Below are 19,328 nucleotides of genomic sequence, written 5' to 3' on the forward strand. Positions count from 1 at the left end.
CAGTGCTAGCAAGAAAAGACAAGAGCAAGAAAGCCATACACCAAATGGAAGGAACTTCACTAGAATATAATCAGTACACTGTACATGGCGAAGAACTCTTCGTTCCTTATAGACTACAATAACTTGTATTTGTATCTAGTCAATTTGGTTCTGGATGCCGAGCCCAAGATTAATGTGTAACTAACCTAACGTAGCCAGCCGTAAAAGAAACGCCTGAAACTAGATCGCCGGCATTCTGGTCTTGACAAGAATATAAAAAAAACTGTCGGGGGAGGTTCTCTTCTGCACTATTAAACTGATCCAGTAAATGTGAAGGAGGAGTTAAGATGGAGTGTTGTGTTGTTAACGTCAAAAACGAAGTCGCTTCACCTTCTCTCTCTTCCATTTGCTCTGAAAACTGGAACTTCCGTTGTTGGCAACTCCACTGAGGCTAGTGTGTAACTGATGTCCTTCCCTCAGGTATTGTAATAGGTTGTGGGTAGCTCAGTTGATATTGAGAAAAACTCCTGCTGATATTGAGAAAATTCTATTGAGAAAACTATCCTTCATCATGCAAGTTATTCACGTCACGTATTCAATCTCTTATTTGCAACACTTATGTAAAATGGCTCATATATTGTATCATCAAAGAGAAAGTCATGTTCACATAGTTGGCACACCACGAGAAAGCAATGCTCTGCAGGAGGCAGCATTAAGTAGTACACTAATGGAAACCCACAGTCCTACTTTTAATTGAGGACTTTATTCTAAAGACACACTTTACACATATAACTTATTTGCTCTGAATTTGCTAATGATGTTTTTCTCCACAATTGACTGGGTTGAATAGCATATCACCATGTAACGTGTAAGCTTGCATAGACCTATCTGCATGAAACTTAAAGGTCCAATGCAGTCATTTTTATCTCAATATCAAATCATTTTTGGGTAACAATTACAGTAAGTACCTTCATGTGATTGTTTTAAATTATAATTGTCAAAATAAAACAAAAATAGCTTCTTAGCAAAGAGCAATTTCTCAAGAAAGAATTTTGCTAAGACTTGAGAAATTGCTCTTTGCTAAGAAGCTATTTTTGTTTTATTTTGACAATTATAATTTAAAACAATCACATGAAGGTACTTACTGTAATTGTTACCCAAAAATGATTTGATATTGAGATAAAAATGACTGCATTGGACCTTTAAGTTTGTGAGTGGTCTGAGTAGGGAATGGGAAAATTGAAAACTAGCTGTTATTGGCAGACAACTTTGGAACTTGCTTTCTTATTGGTCTATTAGCACATTTTGTAACTAGTTTCGATGTGGAATTTTCAACACAACATCAATGTACACATTGTTCTGATGATCATTAGATTGATGCAACAACCTGTTAGTCGGGTTATGTCATTTTATTTAAGTTAAAGTTTTACCCCAATTTCAATGTTTACAACATTGGTTGAAATTACATGAAACCAGTACTGATTGATGACTTTTAGCAAATCCAAATATGTGTTTCCAACGTAGGTTCCACATCACAATAGGGTGACCAATGACTTTGAAACAACGTTGATTCAACTAGTGTGTACCCAGTGGGGTGGTTCAAACAGGAAATGAATTTAACATACATTAAATTAAATGGTTCTGCATTGGACATGATGACCAGAAATAAAGGATCTATTCACAGCCAATGTCGTGCTTTGTGGGGGAATTTTTGGTTTCCAAAAATGTAATATTTTAGTAATAGAATAACAAGACATTTTCCATTCAACCAGAAAATCTGTCAAAATGGACTTCAATTAAATTGTAATGTGTTTCACAAACAGCAACAAAAGACTAAACTACAAAAGCATGACATCATTGCCCCTTTGTCGCAAGCATGCTTTTCTCAGAACATGAGCAAGTTCCGGAACAAAAGCAAGTTCCATTAACCTAATGATGATCGGTCACCACTCTGACATAAACAAACCACTAAGGGGTATAACAGTGATATAAAAGGATATGCACATGGGTCACAGTCACAATACACATAACAACAATTCTGGACTGCAATTCCACTTTTTTTTAGATGGCATCTGAAAACAACCTGGTTGAGCACATTGAATCACTAAAACATCGGGGGAAATTACTTTAGGAGACAATGAACATTACCAGAAATGTCTGTGGACAGAATCATGGACATGTATGTACATTGTGTGCTTGTCACATCATGTAGCATGATAGTGAGGGATGTGACACATTAGGAAGAACCTACACTGTGACTGTTTACATGTTGTTCTATCATGTATTAATGAATAAATGGAGTGTGTCCTTTCACGTTTTTTTCCACAACTAGGCCATTCTTTGCTGTGAAAAGACGATATTAACTAATGAGAGTGCTTTCCTTTGCATGTATACCGTTCACTGCACAAACACATTGTTGCCAATGTTATGGAAGTGCACATTCTAGAGTCTAAGAAACAATTTAATACCAACTTATTGTAAGCCCAACTGGTGCAACTCTTGATGACTCTGATGTTAGAAACAGACTGTACTTATAGTGCCTTCAGAAAATATTCACACCCCTTGTCTTTTCAACATTTTGTTGTGTTACAGCCTGAATAAAATTGTTATCTTTTTGTCACACCCAGTCACTACAAAGATACAGACGTCCTTCCTAACTCAGATGCCGGAGAGGAAGGTAACCGCTCAGGGATTTCCCCATGAGGCCAATGGTGACTTTAAAACAATTACAGAGTTGAATGACTGTGATAGGAGAAAACTGAGGATGGATCAACAACATTGTACTTAGTCCACAATACTAACATACTTTAATTGACAGAGTGAAAAGAAGGAAACCTGTACAGAATAAAAAATATTCCAAAACATGCTTCCTGTTTCCAACAAGGCACTAAAGTAATACTGCAAAATATTAGGCAAAGCAATTCACTTTTTGTCTTGAATACAAAGTGCTATGTTTGGGGCAAATCCATTACCACACATTACTGAAGCATAGTGGTGGCTGCATCATGTTATGGGTATGCTTGTAATCATTAAGAACTATGGAGTTTTTCAGGATAAAAAAGAAACGGAATGGAGGTAAGCACAGGCAAAATCCTAGAGGAAAATCTGATTTGGTCTGCTTTCCACCAGACACTGGGAGATTAATTCCCCTTTCAGCAGGACAATAACCTAAAACACAAGACCAAATCTACACTGGAGTTGAGTGGTTGAGTTACAGTACTGATTTAAATCTGCTTGAAAATCTATGGCAAGATCTGAAAATGGTTGTCCAGCTACGATCAACAGCCAATTTGACAGAGCTTGAAGAATTTTGAAAATAATAATGGGAAAATGTTGCACAATCCAGGTGTCGAAAGCTCTTAGAGACTTACCCAGAAAGACTCACATCTGTAATCGCTTCCAAAGATGATTCTAACATGTATTGACTCAGGCGGTTGAATACTTTTCCAATAATATATATATTATTGTTTTATTTTTCATAATTTGGGTTGACAAATGTTAGAAATGTTCTTCCACTCTGACATGACAGAGTATTTTAATTCCACTTCTTAACTTAACAAAATGTTTTAAAAATCAAGGGTTGTGAATAGTTTCTCAAGGCACTGTATACTTGTCACTATTGTTGGCTTAAGCTATGGCCATGTTACAGAATTTCAAAAGTGTAAAAAACTGTTTGCCAAAACTGTTTGGACTGAGACCAAAATGAAAACTGAGACATCTTCCAGTTTATGATCAAATTAGATCCAAACACTTGGTTGGATATCACATGGGATAGCACTTTGAGAGACTGTATAGACGTTTCCTTCTCAGACTCTTCAACAGTTAGAGAGGCTCCTGGTTACTGTGATAGAGAACTCTGTGATTCAGCCAGGGCCCTTTAGCTCAAGAAATTTGAATCTCATACGCAGCAGGGGGCCTGCTATGAGTAATATTATTGATCACAGATGGCAGCAGGGGGGAAAGCACCAGCAAGTAGTGGAATGGGTCATCCAGCTTACTATTTCAGCATTAGACTGTTTTATGACTGTTTTTCTATATCATATTATTTGGATAGTCCATCTGTAGATGCTATCTGTCTATCTATCTATCCATCCATCCATCCATCCATCCATCCATCCATCCATCCATCCATCCATATCTATATCTATATCTATATCTATATATATATATATATATATATATATATATATATATATATATATATATATACACATTTAATGCCGGAAGTTTACATACACTTATGTTGGAGTCATTAAAACTTGTTTTTCTACCACTCCACAAATTTCATGTTAACAAACTATAGTTTTGGCAAGTCGGTTAGGACATCTACTTTGTGCATGACACAAGTCATTTTTCCAACAATTGTTTACAGACAGATTACTTCACTTATAATTCACTGTATCACAATTCCAGTGGGTCAGAAGTTTACATACACTAAGTTGACTGTGCCTTCAAACAGCTTGGAAAATTCCAGAAAATGATGGGGACAAAGATTATATTTTTTGGAGAAATGTCCTCTGGTTTGTTGAAACAAAAATAGATCTGTTGGCCATAATGACCATCGTTATGTTTGGAGGAAAAAGGGGGAGGCTTGCAAGCCAAAGAACACCATCCCAACCGTGAAGCACGGGGGTGGCAGCATCATGTTGTGGGGGTGCTTTGCTGCAGGAGGGACTGGTGCACTTCACAAAATAGATGTCGTAAGTTTCAAGTCTCAAGACATCAGTCAGGAAGTTAAAGCCTGGTCGCAAATGGGTTTTCCAAATGGACAATGACCCCAAGGATACTTCCAAAGTTGTGGCAAAATGGCTTAAGGACAACAAAGTCAAGGTATTGGAGTGGCCATCACAAAGTCCTGACCTCAATCCTATAGAAAATTTGTGGGCAGAACTGAAAAAGCATGTGTGAGCAAGGATGCCTACAAACCTGACTCAGTTACAGTAGCTTTGTCAGGAGGAATGGGCCAAAATTCACCCAACTTATTGTGGGGAGCTTGTGGAAGGCTACCCGAAATGTTTGACCCAAGTTAAACAATTTAAAATTGAGTGTATGTAAACTTCTGACCCACTGGGAATGTGATGAAAAAAATCAAAGCTGAAATAAATCATTCTCTTTACTATTATTCTGACATTTTACATTCTTAAAATAAAGCGGTGATCCGAACTGAACTAAGACAGGGAATTTTTACTATTTGGCTAAGGTGTATGTAAACTTCCGACTTCAACAGTTGAAGTCGGAGGTTTACATACACCTTAGCCAAATACATTTAATCTCAGTTTTTCACAACTCCTGACATTTAATCCTACTTTTGATAGAAGCCTATAGTACAATATATAGGCATTAGGGAGCCATTTGGGATGAATTCATAGACAGACAACAAAACAAGGTCAAGACTATGAAGGACATTATTAGATGTCTTTCTACCCGTACATTTTTCCTCAATATAATCTAACAGTGCAAGTTATTAACCAATTAGATTGAGTAGAAATAGATTAGTAGATAACAAGTACACGTAGATTTACCTAAAGGTTTATTTACCTCTAGTACACTGAACTAGTAATAAGCATCTTCTCTGACTGATAAGCCTTATTCTAAAATTGATTAAATTAAGTGTTTTACTCGTCAATCTACACACAATACCCCATAATGACAAAGTGAAAACAGGTTTTTAGAATTAATCAGACCCTTTGCTATGAGTCTCGAAGTTGAGCTCAGGTGCATCCTGTTTCCATTGATCATCCTTGAGATGTTTCTACAACTTGATTGGAGTCAACCTGTGGTAAATTTGGAAAGGTCTATATAAGGTTCCACAGTTAACAGTGCATGTCAGAGCAAAAACCAAGCCATGAGGTTGAAGGAATTGTCTGTATAGCGCCGAGACAGGATTGTGTCGAGGCACAGATCTTGGAAAGGGCAGCAAAACATTTCTGCAGCATTGAAGGTGTGCAAGAACACAGTGGCCTCCATCATTCTTAAAATTATATACACTACCGTTGAGGACTTGTGAGGCATCTGTTTCTCAAACTAGACACTCTAATGTACTTGTCGTCTTGCTCAGTTGTGCACCGGGGCCTCCCACTCGTCTTTCTATTCTAGTTAGAGCCAGTTTGCTCTGTTCTGTGAAGGGAGTAGTACACAGCATTGTATGAGATCTTTAGTTTCTTGACAATTTCTCACATGGAATAGCCTTCATTTCTCAGAACAAGAATAGACTGACGAGTTTCAGAAGAAAGCTCTTTGTTTCTGGCCATTTTGAGCCTATAATCGAACCCACAAATGCTGATGCTCCAGATACTCAACTAGTCTAAGAAAGGCAAGTTTTATTGCTTCTTTAATCAGAACAACAGCTTTCAGCTGTGCTAACATACTTGCAAAAGGGTTTTGTAATGATAAATTAGCCTTTAAAAATGATAAACTTGGATTAGCTAACACAACGTGCCATTGGGACACAGGAGTGATGGTTGCTGATAATGGACCTCTGTACGCCTATGAAGATATTCCATAAAAAAATCTACCATTTCCAGCTACAATAGTCATTTACAACTTTAGGAATGTCTACATTGTATTTCTGATCAATTTAATGTTATTTATTGGGCAAACATTTTCAAAAACAAGGACATTTCTAAGTAACCCTAAACTTTTGAATGGTTGTGCATATATACGCTACATGGCCAAATGTATGTGGACACACATTCAAATGAGTGGATCCGGTTATTTCAGCCACACAGGTTGCTGAAAGGTGTACACAGCCATGCAATCTCCATAGACAAACATTGGCAGTAGAATGGCCTTACTGAAGAGCTCAGTGACTTTCAACGTGGCACCGTCATTGGATACCACCTTTCCAATAAGTCAGATCGTCAAATTTATGCCCAGCTAGAGCTGCCCCGGTTAACTGTAAGTGCTGTTATTGTGAAATTAAAACATCTAGGAGCAACAACGGACCGCGAAGTGGTAGACCACACAAGCTCACAGAATGGGACCGCTGAGTGCTGAAGCAGGTAACGCGTAAAAATCGTCTGTGCTTGGCTGCAACACTCACTACCGAATTCCAAACTGCCTCTGGAAGCTACGTCAGCACAATAACTGTTTGTCGGGAGCTTCATGAAATGGGTTTCCATGGCCGAGCAGCCGCACACAAGCCTAAGATCACCATGCGCAATGCCAAGCGTCGGCTGGACTGGTGAAAAGCTCGCTGACCTTGGACTCTGGAGAAGTGGAAACGGTTTCTCTGGAGTGATGATTCACTACACCATCTGGCAATTCAACATACGAATTTGGGTTTGGCGGAGGCCAGGAAAATGCATAGTGCATAACTGTAAAGTTTGGTGGAGGAGGAATAATGTTCTGGGGCTGCTTTCATGGATAGGGGTAGGCCCCTTGGTTCCAGTGAAGGGAAATCTTAACTCCACAGCATACAATGACATTCTAGACGGTTCAGTGCTTCCAACTTTGTGGCAGCAGTTTGGGGAAGGCCTTTTCCTGTTTCAGCATGACAATGCCCCTGTGCACAAAGCGAGATCCATACAGAAATGGTTTGTCGAGATCGGTGTGGAAGAACTTGACTGGCCTGCACAGAGCCCTGACCTCAACCCCAACATCAGTGCCCAACCTCACTAATGCTCTTTTGGCTGAATGGAAGCAAGTCACCGCAGCTGTTATAGCAGCAAATGGGGGACCAACTCCATATTAATGGCAATGATTTTGGAATGAGATGTTCTACAAGCAGGTGTCCACATAATTTTGGTCTTGTAATATATATATATATATATATATATACACACACACTGCTCAAAAAAATAAAGGGAACACTTAAACAACACAATGTAACTCCAAGTCAATCACACTTCTGTGAAATCAAACTGTCCACTTAGGAAGCAACACTGATTGACAATAAATTTCACATGCTGTTGTGCAAATGGAATAGACAACAGGTGGAAATTATAGGCAATTAGCAAGACACCCCCAATAAAGGAGTGGTTCTGCAGGTGGGGACCACAGACCACTTCTCAGTTCCTATGCTTCCTGGCTGATGTTTTGGTCACTTTTGAATGCTGGCGGTGCTTTCACTCTAGTGGTAGCATGAGACGGAGTCTACAACCCACACAAGTGGCTCAGGTAGTGCAGCTCATCCAGGATGGCACATCAATGCGAGCTATGGCAAGAAGGTTTGCTGTGTCTGTCAGCGTAGTGTCCAGAGCATGGAGGCGCTACCAGGAGACAGGCCAGTACATCAGGAGACGTGGAGGAGGCCGTAGGAGGGCAACAACCCAGCAGCAGGACCGCTACCTCCGCCTTTGTGCAAGGAGGAGCAGGAGAAGCACTGCCAGAGCCCTGCAAAATGACCTTCAGCAGGCCACAAATGTGCATGTGTCTGCTCAAACGGTCAGAAACAGACTCCATGAGGGTGGTATGAGGGCCCAACGTCCACAGGTGGGGGTTGTGCTTACAGCCCAACACCGTGCAGGACGTTTGGCATTTGCCAGAGAACACCAAGATTGGCAAATTCGCCACTGGCGCCCTGTGCTCTTCACAGATGAAAGCAGGTTCACACTGAGCACGTGCCAGACGTGACAGAGTCTGGAGACGCCGTGGAGAACGTTCTGCTGCCTGCAACATCCTCCAGCATGACCGGTTTGGCGGTGGGTCAGTCATGGTGTGGGGTGGCATTTCTTTGGGGGGCCGCACAGCCCTCCATGTGCTCGCCAGAGGTAGCCTGACTGCCATTAGGTACCGAGATGAGATCCTCAGACCCCTTGTGAGACCATATGCTGGTGCGATTGGCCCTGTGTTCCTCCTAATGCAAGACAATGCTAGACCTCATGTGGCTGGAGTGTGTCAGCAGTTCCTGCAAGAGGAAGGCATTGATGCTATGGACTGGCCCGCCCGTTCCCCAGACCTGAATCCAATTGAGCACATCTGGGACATCATGTCTCGCTCCCTCCACCAACGCCACGTTGCACCACAGACTGTCCAGGAGTTGGCGGATGCTTTAGTCCGCCACCTCATCAGGTGCATCAGGTGCATGCCCAGGCATTGTAGGGAGGTCATACAGGCACGTGGAGGCCACACACACACTACTGAGCCTCATTTTGACTTGTTTTAAGGACATTACATCAAAGTTGGATCAGCCTGTAGTGTGGTTTTCCACTTTAATTTTGAGTGTGACTCCAAATCCAGACCTCCATGGGTTGATAAATTGGATTTCCATTGATTATTTTTGTGTGATTTTGTTGTCAACACATTCAACTATGTAAAGAAAAAAGTATTTAATAAGATTATTTATTTCATTCAGATCTAGGATGTGTTGTTTAAGTGTTCCTTTTATTTTTTTGAGCAGTATATATATATATATAAATATATATATATATATATATATATAGAATATGCAAAACTGTAAACGCAACAATTTCATTGATTTTTCAGAGTTAGTTATGAGGAAATCACGACTGGGAATACAGATATGCATCTGTTGGTCACAGATACCTGAAAATAAATGGGCCTCACAATGGGCCTCAGGATCTAGTCATGGTATTTTTGTGCATTCAAATTGTCATTGATAAAATATCTTCCCATACAACAACCCCACCGCCACCATGGGGCAATCTGTTCACAATGTTGACATCAGCAAACCGTTCGCCCACAGACGCTATACACATGGTCTGGGGTTGTGAGGCCGGTTGGACGTACTGCCCAAATCTCTAAAACAACGTTGGAGTTGGCTTATGGTAGAGGAATGAACATTACATTTTCTGGCAACAGCTCTGGTGGACATTCCTGCAGTCAACATACCAATTGCACGTTCCGTCAAAACTAGAGACATTTGTGCCATTGTGTTGTTTGACAAAACTGCACATTTTAGAGTGTCCTTTTATTGTCCCCCAGCACAAGGTGCACCTGTGTTATGATCATGCTGTTTAATCAGCTTTGTGATATGCCACACCTGTCAGGTGGATGTCCCAGCAGATGCATAAATAAAAGAGAGAGAGAGACAGAGAGAGAGACAGAGAAAGAGAGATAAAGAGAGCGCGAGAGAGAGAAGCATTTATGTAATTTGGACCTCTAGGTGTGCAGTAGTAGGTCCAAATCCCTCTACTGAATTTTATGTCAGATAAAGAGCGGAGAGTGCTCTCCTCCTCTCAATCATCTCCCAGGGTTCCGTAGTGAGCCAAACCTTTCCAGCCAGCGCTCTGCAGGAGTAAAGTACTGATGATAGCAGGGTGGAAACCAGCCTTAAAGGCACAATACAACATTTGTTTTTCAGCCAAACGGCAGCCCCGCCACTTGGTTTGCTACTGTATAAAGCTGAGGATTGAGGCTGGAGAAAGGTAACAGCTCTCTAATGTATAGGTAGAGTTATGTATGCAAGGACTGTCAGCCCAAGACAACATTATAGTTTTATAGTGTCAGAGTTTCATATTTCTAAGTTATACTAATTACAAATCAACTTTACATTTTGGCATTATGATGCCGTAAACATTGGACATTTTAAGTTATATTCTTCATTAATCAATAGGTATATCAAGAATAGGTTCCCAGATCACAGATTTCACTTTTACGACTCATACTGTCCATTATGAGACCCTACGAGTAGGGCCCTGTGTTTTGGTTAATCATGTCACATGACCTGGATTTAAACCTTTATTTTAAGCCTTTTCCAGAAATTAGAATTAGACCAAAAATGAAAGCAATTGTCTGAGGATGGTGCTGAAACGGGACAGTTTGATGAAAAGGCTTTAAATAAAGGTTGAAATTCAGGTCATGTCACATGATTAACCTAAACACAGGGCCCTATCTATGAGGTCTGACAAGCTTCCCACTGGGCACAAACTGGTTGAATCAACGTTGTTTCAACGTCATTTGTCAACATATTGTAAAGTGGAATCTACATGGAAAATCCATTGGACTTGAAAAAAGTAATCTATCAACTGTCAACTGTTGTTTTGAGAGTTGAAATTTCAACCACAGAATTGTCATCATGGTAATCACATTTCCACATAGAAAAACCTTGTATAAAATATGTTGAATTAGTACCTTTAAAACAACATCAGATCTTCAACATTATATCCACAATCAGAAAAAGCACCTCCTACTAGAGAATTGATTTATCTACAGCTGCCCCTTTAGTCTTCTATCCAGGGTTTAACCAAGCCAAGCACTGGTTAGCTATGATATTTGTCACTGACTATTCCCGTTGTGCTATCTTGAGAATGATTGTTGAGAGATCTCCACTCAATGATAAATAGCATTTGCAAAGTCATCAACAGCTTTTGTTTCAATTCAACCCATAATTAAACTAAAAATAAACCAGTGGGGGCTGCTGAGGGGAGGATGGCTCATAATAATGTCTGGAATGGAGTCAGACACGTGTTTGATACCACTCGGTTCACTCCATTCCAGACATTATTGTGAGCCATCCTCCCCTCAGCAGCCCCCATTGAAATAGACAATATGATAAGCCTAGGGTTTCAAGCTCTGGTTGATTTCAAATGTAAGGATATTTAGTGATATTGAATTGTGCTTGGTTGTCAATGCAACCAAATATCAACATTTGAAGGAGATGTTTATTCTGCTTGGATAGTTAAAGAATAGGACTAAATCAAATCCAACTTTATTTAAAGTGAATTTCAAGTTTTATTTTATTTTATTTAGTCCTATTATTTAACTTAGATGTTTGGTTGAGATGGAGACATGAATCCAACATATCAATTATTCATTTGAAGACAAACTGGAATTGAACCCTGACTAAGTCAGTTGATATATCTCCTTCAAATGTTGATATTTGGTTGCGTTGACAACCAAACACAATTCAATATTTATTTTGTATTACAGTAAATAGCCTAAAGTTAAGGCTATCTTACAAACTAATGTAACATTGAACCTTAAAATGAGTAACACATCTATGTCCACATTTTCAGTTGTGTAAAGTAACTAAATAAAAATACTTTTAAGTACTACTTAAATCATTTTTGGGGGGGTATCTGTACTGTGCTTTACTATTTATATTTTTGACAACTTTTACTTTTACTCTACTACATTCCAAAATAAAATAATGTACTTTTTCCCTGACACCCAAAAGTACTCATTACATTTCAAATGCTCAGACAGGACAGCAATATGGTCCAATTCTTCCACCTATCAACAGCGCGCGTTGTCTTCCCTACTGCCTCTGATCTGGAGGACTCATTAAACACAAATACTGCGTTTGTAAATTATGTCTGAGTGTTGGAGGGTGCCCCTGGCTGTCTGTAATTTTAAAAACAAGAAAATCGTGCTGTCTGGTTAGCTTAATATAAGGAATTAAATGAATAGCATTTATTTTTACTTTTACTCAAGTATGACAATTGAGAAATGTTTCCACCATTGTACTTAAATACATTTAAAAACAGATAATTTAAGACTTTTACTCAAGTAGAATTCTACTGGCTGACTTTCACTTTTACTTGAGTCATTTTATATTAAGGTATCTTTATTTTTACTAGATTGACTACTTTTTCCACCACTGCACATTTTGAGGTTACTGTATCAAGAGCATGCATAGGTTGTCTCAGGTATGTGGAGATCTTGACAATTGCTGTAATAATCTGTGCAGAATCTTGAATGGCATAGATCACTTTCACCATGTAATTTTAATGTAACTTCAACTGCGATCCTGGCTATTTGGTTCTGCTATTAGATGAAGCACAGTGATAACACATTCATCTGACATTGTATTCCCATTTGAACTTTGCTGTGCTTTTAAATGGTTGAAAGCGCAGTGACAGACTTGGGTGACAACGAAACCAAAAATCAGACATTGTTCTTCTTTTGGGAGTTGGTTGTTCTTTTACATGGTTGAAAGCATAGTGATAACACATTGGAAATGCAAGTCATTTTTGGCTGCCTTTTTGAGTGGCTGTTTGAATCTCATTGATCGTCTCAACCAAATATTACAGAATTACCCATCTTGAAATGACGTGGTGTGCCCAGTGGGTTCCCACTAACCATCCTCGTACATGCAGTATGCAAGACTAGCTCTCTAATGTTGATTTTTACGCTGGCATGTGTGCTTTTATAGAGATGAATACATAATGGTGGTGGAAATACTGATAAATGAATATAGAAGGGAGATGAGCCTGTTTTAGTCATGTGTCTGTGTAGAATAACCAAGGTTCAGGAATATGTATTTATATTGTACTATTCCTCCTTATGTTACACATATATACAATTAGTAAAGTCATATGGTAGATCGGGGGTTTTACATTTTTACCCAATGAGGTCCGGAGCCTGCTGGTTTTCTGTTCTACCTGATAGTTAACTGCAATCAGTCCTTGATTAGAGGGGAACAATTAAAAAACACAGTGGAACTGGCTTTGTGGTACAGAGTTGAGTTTGAGGGCCGTAGATAATCAGTGTATATTCCATACAGAGACAACTCTTTGTTCATCAAAAATAGAATGATCAAGTATAACAGAGTAATGCATTCATTCACTTATCAAGTTTCAATCAAATGTATGGGCAGATGGAAGGTATGTGGATCCCGTCCTTTAGAAAACTCCCCTTTCTTTATTCAGCTTGAAAATCTCTCCCATATTGACAGAAAAGTGATGTGCCTTCGAATATGGGATTCGAATGGAAATGTCTAGCATGACACTGTCATGTGGTGTCTCCATAGAATTCAATGCCTTCGGAAAGTATTCAGACCCCTTGACTTTTTCCACGTTTGTTAGGTTACAGCCTTATTCCAAAATGGGTTAAATTGTTATTTCCCCCCTCATCAATCTACACACAACACCCCATAATGACAAAGCAAAAATAGTTTTTAAATATTACATTTACATAAGTATTCAAACCCTTACTCTGTACTTTGTTTGAAGCACCTTTGGCCTCGAGTCTTCTTGGCTATGATGCTACAAGCTTGGCACACCTGCATTTTTGGAGTTTCTCCCATTCTTCTCTGCAGATCTTCTCAAGCTCTGTCAGGTTGGATGGGGAGCTTCACCTCACAGCTATTTTCAGGTCTCTCCAGAGATGTTCGATCAGGTTCAAGTCCAGGCTCTGGCTGGGCCACTCAAGGACATTCACAGACTTGTCACGAAGCCACTCCTGTGCTGTCTTGGCTGTGTGCTTAGGGTCGTTGTCCTGTTGGAAGGTGAACCTTCACCCCAGTCTAAGGTCCTGAGAGCTCTGGAGCAGGTTTTCACCAAGGATCTCTCTGCACTTTGCTCCGTTCAACCTTCCCTCGATCCTGACTAGTCTCCCAGTCCCTGCCGCTGAAAAATATCCCCACAGCATGATGCTGCCACCACCATTCTTCACCGTAGGGATGGCACCAGGTTTCCTCCAGACGTGACGCTTGGTATTCAGGCCAAAGAGTTCAATCTTAGTTTCATCAGGCCAGAGCATTTTGCTTCTCATGGTCTGAGAATCCTTTAGGTGCCTTTTGGCAAACTCCAAGCAGGCAGTTTTTTATTTACATTTTATTTAACCTTTATTTAACTAGGCAAGTCAGTTAAGAACAAATTCTTATTTTACAATGACAGCCTACCCAGGGCCAAACCATCCCCTAACCCGGACGACGCTGGCCCAATTGTGCGGCGCCCTATGGGACTCCCGATCACGACCGGTTGTGATACAGCCCGGGATTGAACCAGGGTCTGTAGCAATGCCTCTAGCTCAGTGCCTTACACTGCTGCGCCACTCCGGAGCCTGTCATGTGCCTTTTACTAAGGAGTGGCTTCCGTCTGGCCATTCTACCATAAAAGCCTGACTGGTGTAGTGTTGCAGAGATGGTTGTCCTTCTGGAAGGTTCTCCCATCGCCATAGAGGAACTCTGGAGCTCTGTCAGAGTGAATAGCGGGTTCTTGGTCACCTCCTTGACCAAGGCCCTTCTCCCACGATTGCTCAGTTTGGCCGGGCGGCCAGCTCTAGGAAGTCTTGGTGGTTCCAAACCTCTTCCATTTAAAAATGATGGAGGCCACTGTGTTCTTGGGGACCTTCAATGCTGCAGACATTGTTTGGTACCATTCCCCAGATCTGTGCCTCGACACAATCCTGTCTCGGAGCTCTACGGACAATTCCTTCGACCTCATGGCTTGGTTTTTGCTCTGACATGCACTGTGAACTGTAGGACCTTATATAGACAGTTGTGTGCCTTTCCAAATCATGTCCAATCAATTGAATTTAACCTAGGTGGTTTCCAATCAAGTTGCAGAAACATCTCAAGGATGATCAATGGAAATATGAGCTCAATTTCTAGTCTCATAGCAAAGGGTCTGAATACTTATGTAAATAAGGTATTTCTGTTTTGAAGGTTTTATACATTTGTTCACATTATGGGGTATTGTGTGTAGATTGTAATGTAAAGAAATGTGGAAACTGTAACGGTCGTCTGTGGAAAAAGGAGTAGACCAAAGCGCAGCGTGGTACGTGCTCATGATGTTTATTATAACTTGAACACTGAAACAAAAAAACAGGGGTAAGGCACAGGACTCACCAGGCTGGGGAGACATGCAGGAGGCCTGGCTCTGGGAGCAGGCACAGGATTCACCAGGCTGGGGAGACATGCAGGAGGCCTGGCTCTGGGAGCAGGCACAGGACTCCCCAGGCTGGGGAGACCTACTGGAGGCCTGGTCCATGGAGGAGGCACAGGATAGACCGGGCTGTGGGGGAGCACTGGAGATCTGGTGCATAGGCTTGACACCACTCCTCCAGGCTGAATGCCCACTTTCGCCCGGCACGGGCGGAGCGCAGGCATAGGACAAACTGAGCCCTCCCAGCGCCGGGGCTGGCATATAACGCACCGGGCTATGAGCGCGTACTGGAGACACCGTGCGCTTCACCGCATAACACGGTGCCTGACCAGTACCACGCTGCTTCCGGTAAGCACGGGGAGTTGGCTCAGGTCTATCGCCTAACTCCGCCAATCTCCCCGTGTGCCCCCCCCAAAAAAATGTTTTGGGGCTGCCTCTCGTGCCTGCTGCGCTGGGTTGCCTCATATCGCCACCTCTCAGCTTTCGCTGCCTCTAGTTCCTCCTTCGGGCGGCGATACTCCCCAGCCTGTCTCCAAGGTCCCTTTCCGTCCAAAATCTCCTCCCAAGTCCAGGAGTCCTGAACCCTCTGCTCCTCCATACCACGCTGCTTGGTCCGTTGGTGGTGGGTAGTTCTGTAACGGTCGTCTGTGGAAGATGGAGTAGACTAAAGCGCAGCGTGGTACATGCTCATGATGTTTATGTTTATTATAACTTGAACACTGAAACAAAAAAACTAAGTGGAACAAAACGCAACAGCTCTGTCAGGTGAACACACCAAACAGAAAACAACTACCCACACCAACCCTGTGGGAAAAGGCTACCTAAGTATGGTTCCCAATCAGAGACAACGATAGACAGCTGTCCCTGATTGAGAACCATACCCGGCCAAAACAAAGAAATACCAAAACATAGAAAAAGGAACATAGAATGCCCACCCTAGTCACACCCTGGCCTAACCAAAATAGAGAATAAAACCCTCTCTATGGCCAGGGCGTGACAGGGTCTGAATAGTTTCTGAATGCGCCGTAGATACCTATCTCTATGTGACTGTCATTGTTGCGGTAGATGAAGATTATTCATTTTCCAACGATTTTCAACACTTTTACTCATTCAATGTTAATGATTAAGATATTGCACAAAAGGCAGAACCTCCAGTAATTTCAGCGATTAGGGAACTTATTTTTTTTTATTGAACTGGCAACTTTTTGCGAGATTCTCAGGATTATTTCTACACCCATCCACAGCATGTTCTCATGGGCATTGTGCTTTGAACTAGCACAGAACACATTCATCAATTGTAATGTGAGAAACCAAACTACCTAGGCCTAATTGTTTACTCATCATCGACTGCATGATAAACAGACGTGAAGGGTCTAATGGTGTCCTATTGCATTGAATCACATCGTTATTTTCTTTCATAATGAATGGGTCCTTCATCCCACAGGCAATGTACTGTAGTAACACACAAATACACACACATACACTCTGCCGTCTAAATGCAAATTTACTATTCCATTTCTGGCAACAATCCTCATGAAATTTTGCCAAACAATGTCCACCCCCCCACACACACAAACACACACACACACTACTAGACAATCCCTGCACCCTCTCTGAACTCCAATTCAACCAGGCAGGGCCCTTTGAACTGCCCAGAGAGATCAGGGATGAACACAGTAATTTTTCCTCTGAACAGGACGTTTTACCAGGAAACCCTCAATGAATAGGAAAGAACCAATAGAGATCCTATAATTCTGTGAAAGAACCCCCACTAACTGTACAGGCAGGCAGATGGAATCTTACTTCTCTTTTCCAGCTATGCTCGGCTGCTACCCTCATGGGCTGCATCTTTTGTCACATTATTGTTTGGAAACGTTCTTTAGGAGACTGAGCGAACATGTTAATGTTTCACCCAAGATGTGTACCTTTCTCGAGGATGGATGGGGAAAGACCTTGTACATCCACTTCAAAGTCTACATAGTCTACTGCACGGAGTTAAATCCATTCCAGGCATTTCTTGAACACATCTGTGAATGCCATACCATTAGAATTAATTAATTATATTTCTATGTCATGCCCTTCTGTTGAATGTGTTCATGCATCAGAGTATCAGATGGTATCAGATGATATGAATGTCAGCAGATATACAGGGATGCATACTTAAGCAATAAGGCACAAGGGGGTGTGGTATATGGCCAATATACCACGGCTACGGGCTGTTCTTATGCACGACGCAACGCGGAGTGCCTGGATACAGCTCTTAGCTGTGGTATATTGGCCATATACCACAGCCAATCATCATTCAGGGCTTGAACCGCCCAGTTTATTAAATACTTTGTTTGAGTTGAGATGACAAGTGTACATCTCCAGCTACATTAACCATACAGGGAAGCTGATCGAGTATAGCTCAAGACCTACTGAATAGAGCCCTCTAGTGAAAATAGTTTGTTTCAGTGGTGTTTGTATTTACCCCACTGCATCAGTCATATGATGCATTGTCACCTAGAGGGCTCTATTGAGTACGTCTAGACTAGAGCAATACTCTATCAGCTTCCCTGTATGGCTAATGTAGCTGGAGATGTACACTTGTCGTCTTAACATTCGTAGCCCATCAGATTGTTTGACATCTTGTTTCAAAGCGGTTTCTGTCATACTCTACACTTCAGGGATTGTCAACTCCTGTCAGCTCTTTGTAATAACATCCTCTCAGAACTGATAGCCCATTCAAAATATCATATAGGGCATAAGCAATGGCCTGTTATAAAACCACATAGATAGCGATAGTTTCCCAGGGTTGCTATATTGTAGCCTGTATCATTGATTCATATCATTCTAATCATTCCATTAGGCTTATACCTTGGTAATGAATGATCTATTCCAACTACTATTATCCATGCCATGTTCCTATTGGGATTTGGCTAATTCAAGAGTGCCTAGTTATAGGCTATAGGTAGGCTACAGTACATTATCAAGTCTTTATTGACATCTAGTGGACAAAATACCTTAGTACATTATGTTTTGAACATGGTGGGACAGATCACGGGTTCTCTGATCTATCCCTTTTGTGATAGAAAATAAATCAGGGACCCCCTCATAATCAGAACACAACTTGAGTTAGATATAAAATAGCATACAAGAAGTTTTACTATGACTTCGGCAGTGAATGGCCGGACGAACCAAGTCTCTGATTACTGCATTGTAGGAAAAGAGCTTTTAAGAAAGCCATTTCTCTGTACTTGTACACATGACAATAAAACGTGATACTTGAAACTTCTGGCCCTGGGAAGGCCTGCCTCCTGGCATCAGAGATAATTTTTTTGCAGGTTTCAAGCTAATTTCCTGCAATTCTTCACATTTTCTCATGGGGCAGAAATATTTTTTTTGTTGTTGCAGCTTTAAAGCTAATATCCTGCAATTCTACACATTTTTCCATGAGTCAGAGAGAAAACTTTGACGTTTTAAATCTTTAATTACAGTGCATTTATGTATTCAGACCTTTTACTATGAAACTCTAAATTGTGCTCAGGGGGCATCCTGTTTCCATTGATCATCCTTGATTGGAGTCCACCTGTGGTAAATTCAATTTATTGGACATGATTTGGAAAGGCACACACCTGTCTATATAAGGTCCCACAGTTGACAGTGCATGTGAGAGCAAAAACCAAGTCATGAGGTCGAAGGAATTGTCTGTAGCTCTCTGAGACAGGATTGTGTTGAGGCACAGATCTGGGTAAGGGTACCAAAACATTTCTGCAGCATTGAAGGTCCCCAAGAGCTCAGTGGCCTCCATTCTTAAATGGAAGAAGTTTGGAACCACCAAGACTCTTCCTAGACCTG

The sequence above is a fragment of the Salmo trutta genome, chromosome 21 (assembly GCF_901001165.1).
Source record: "Salmo trutta chromosome 21, fSalTru1.1, whole genome shotgun sequence".
Lineage (NCBI taxonomy): Eukaryota > Metazoa > Chordata > Actinopteri > Salmoniformes > Salmonidae > Salmo > Salmo trutta.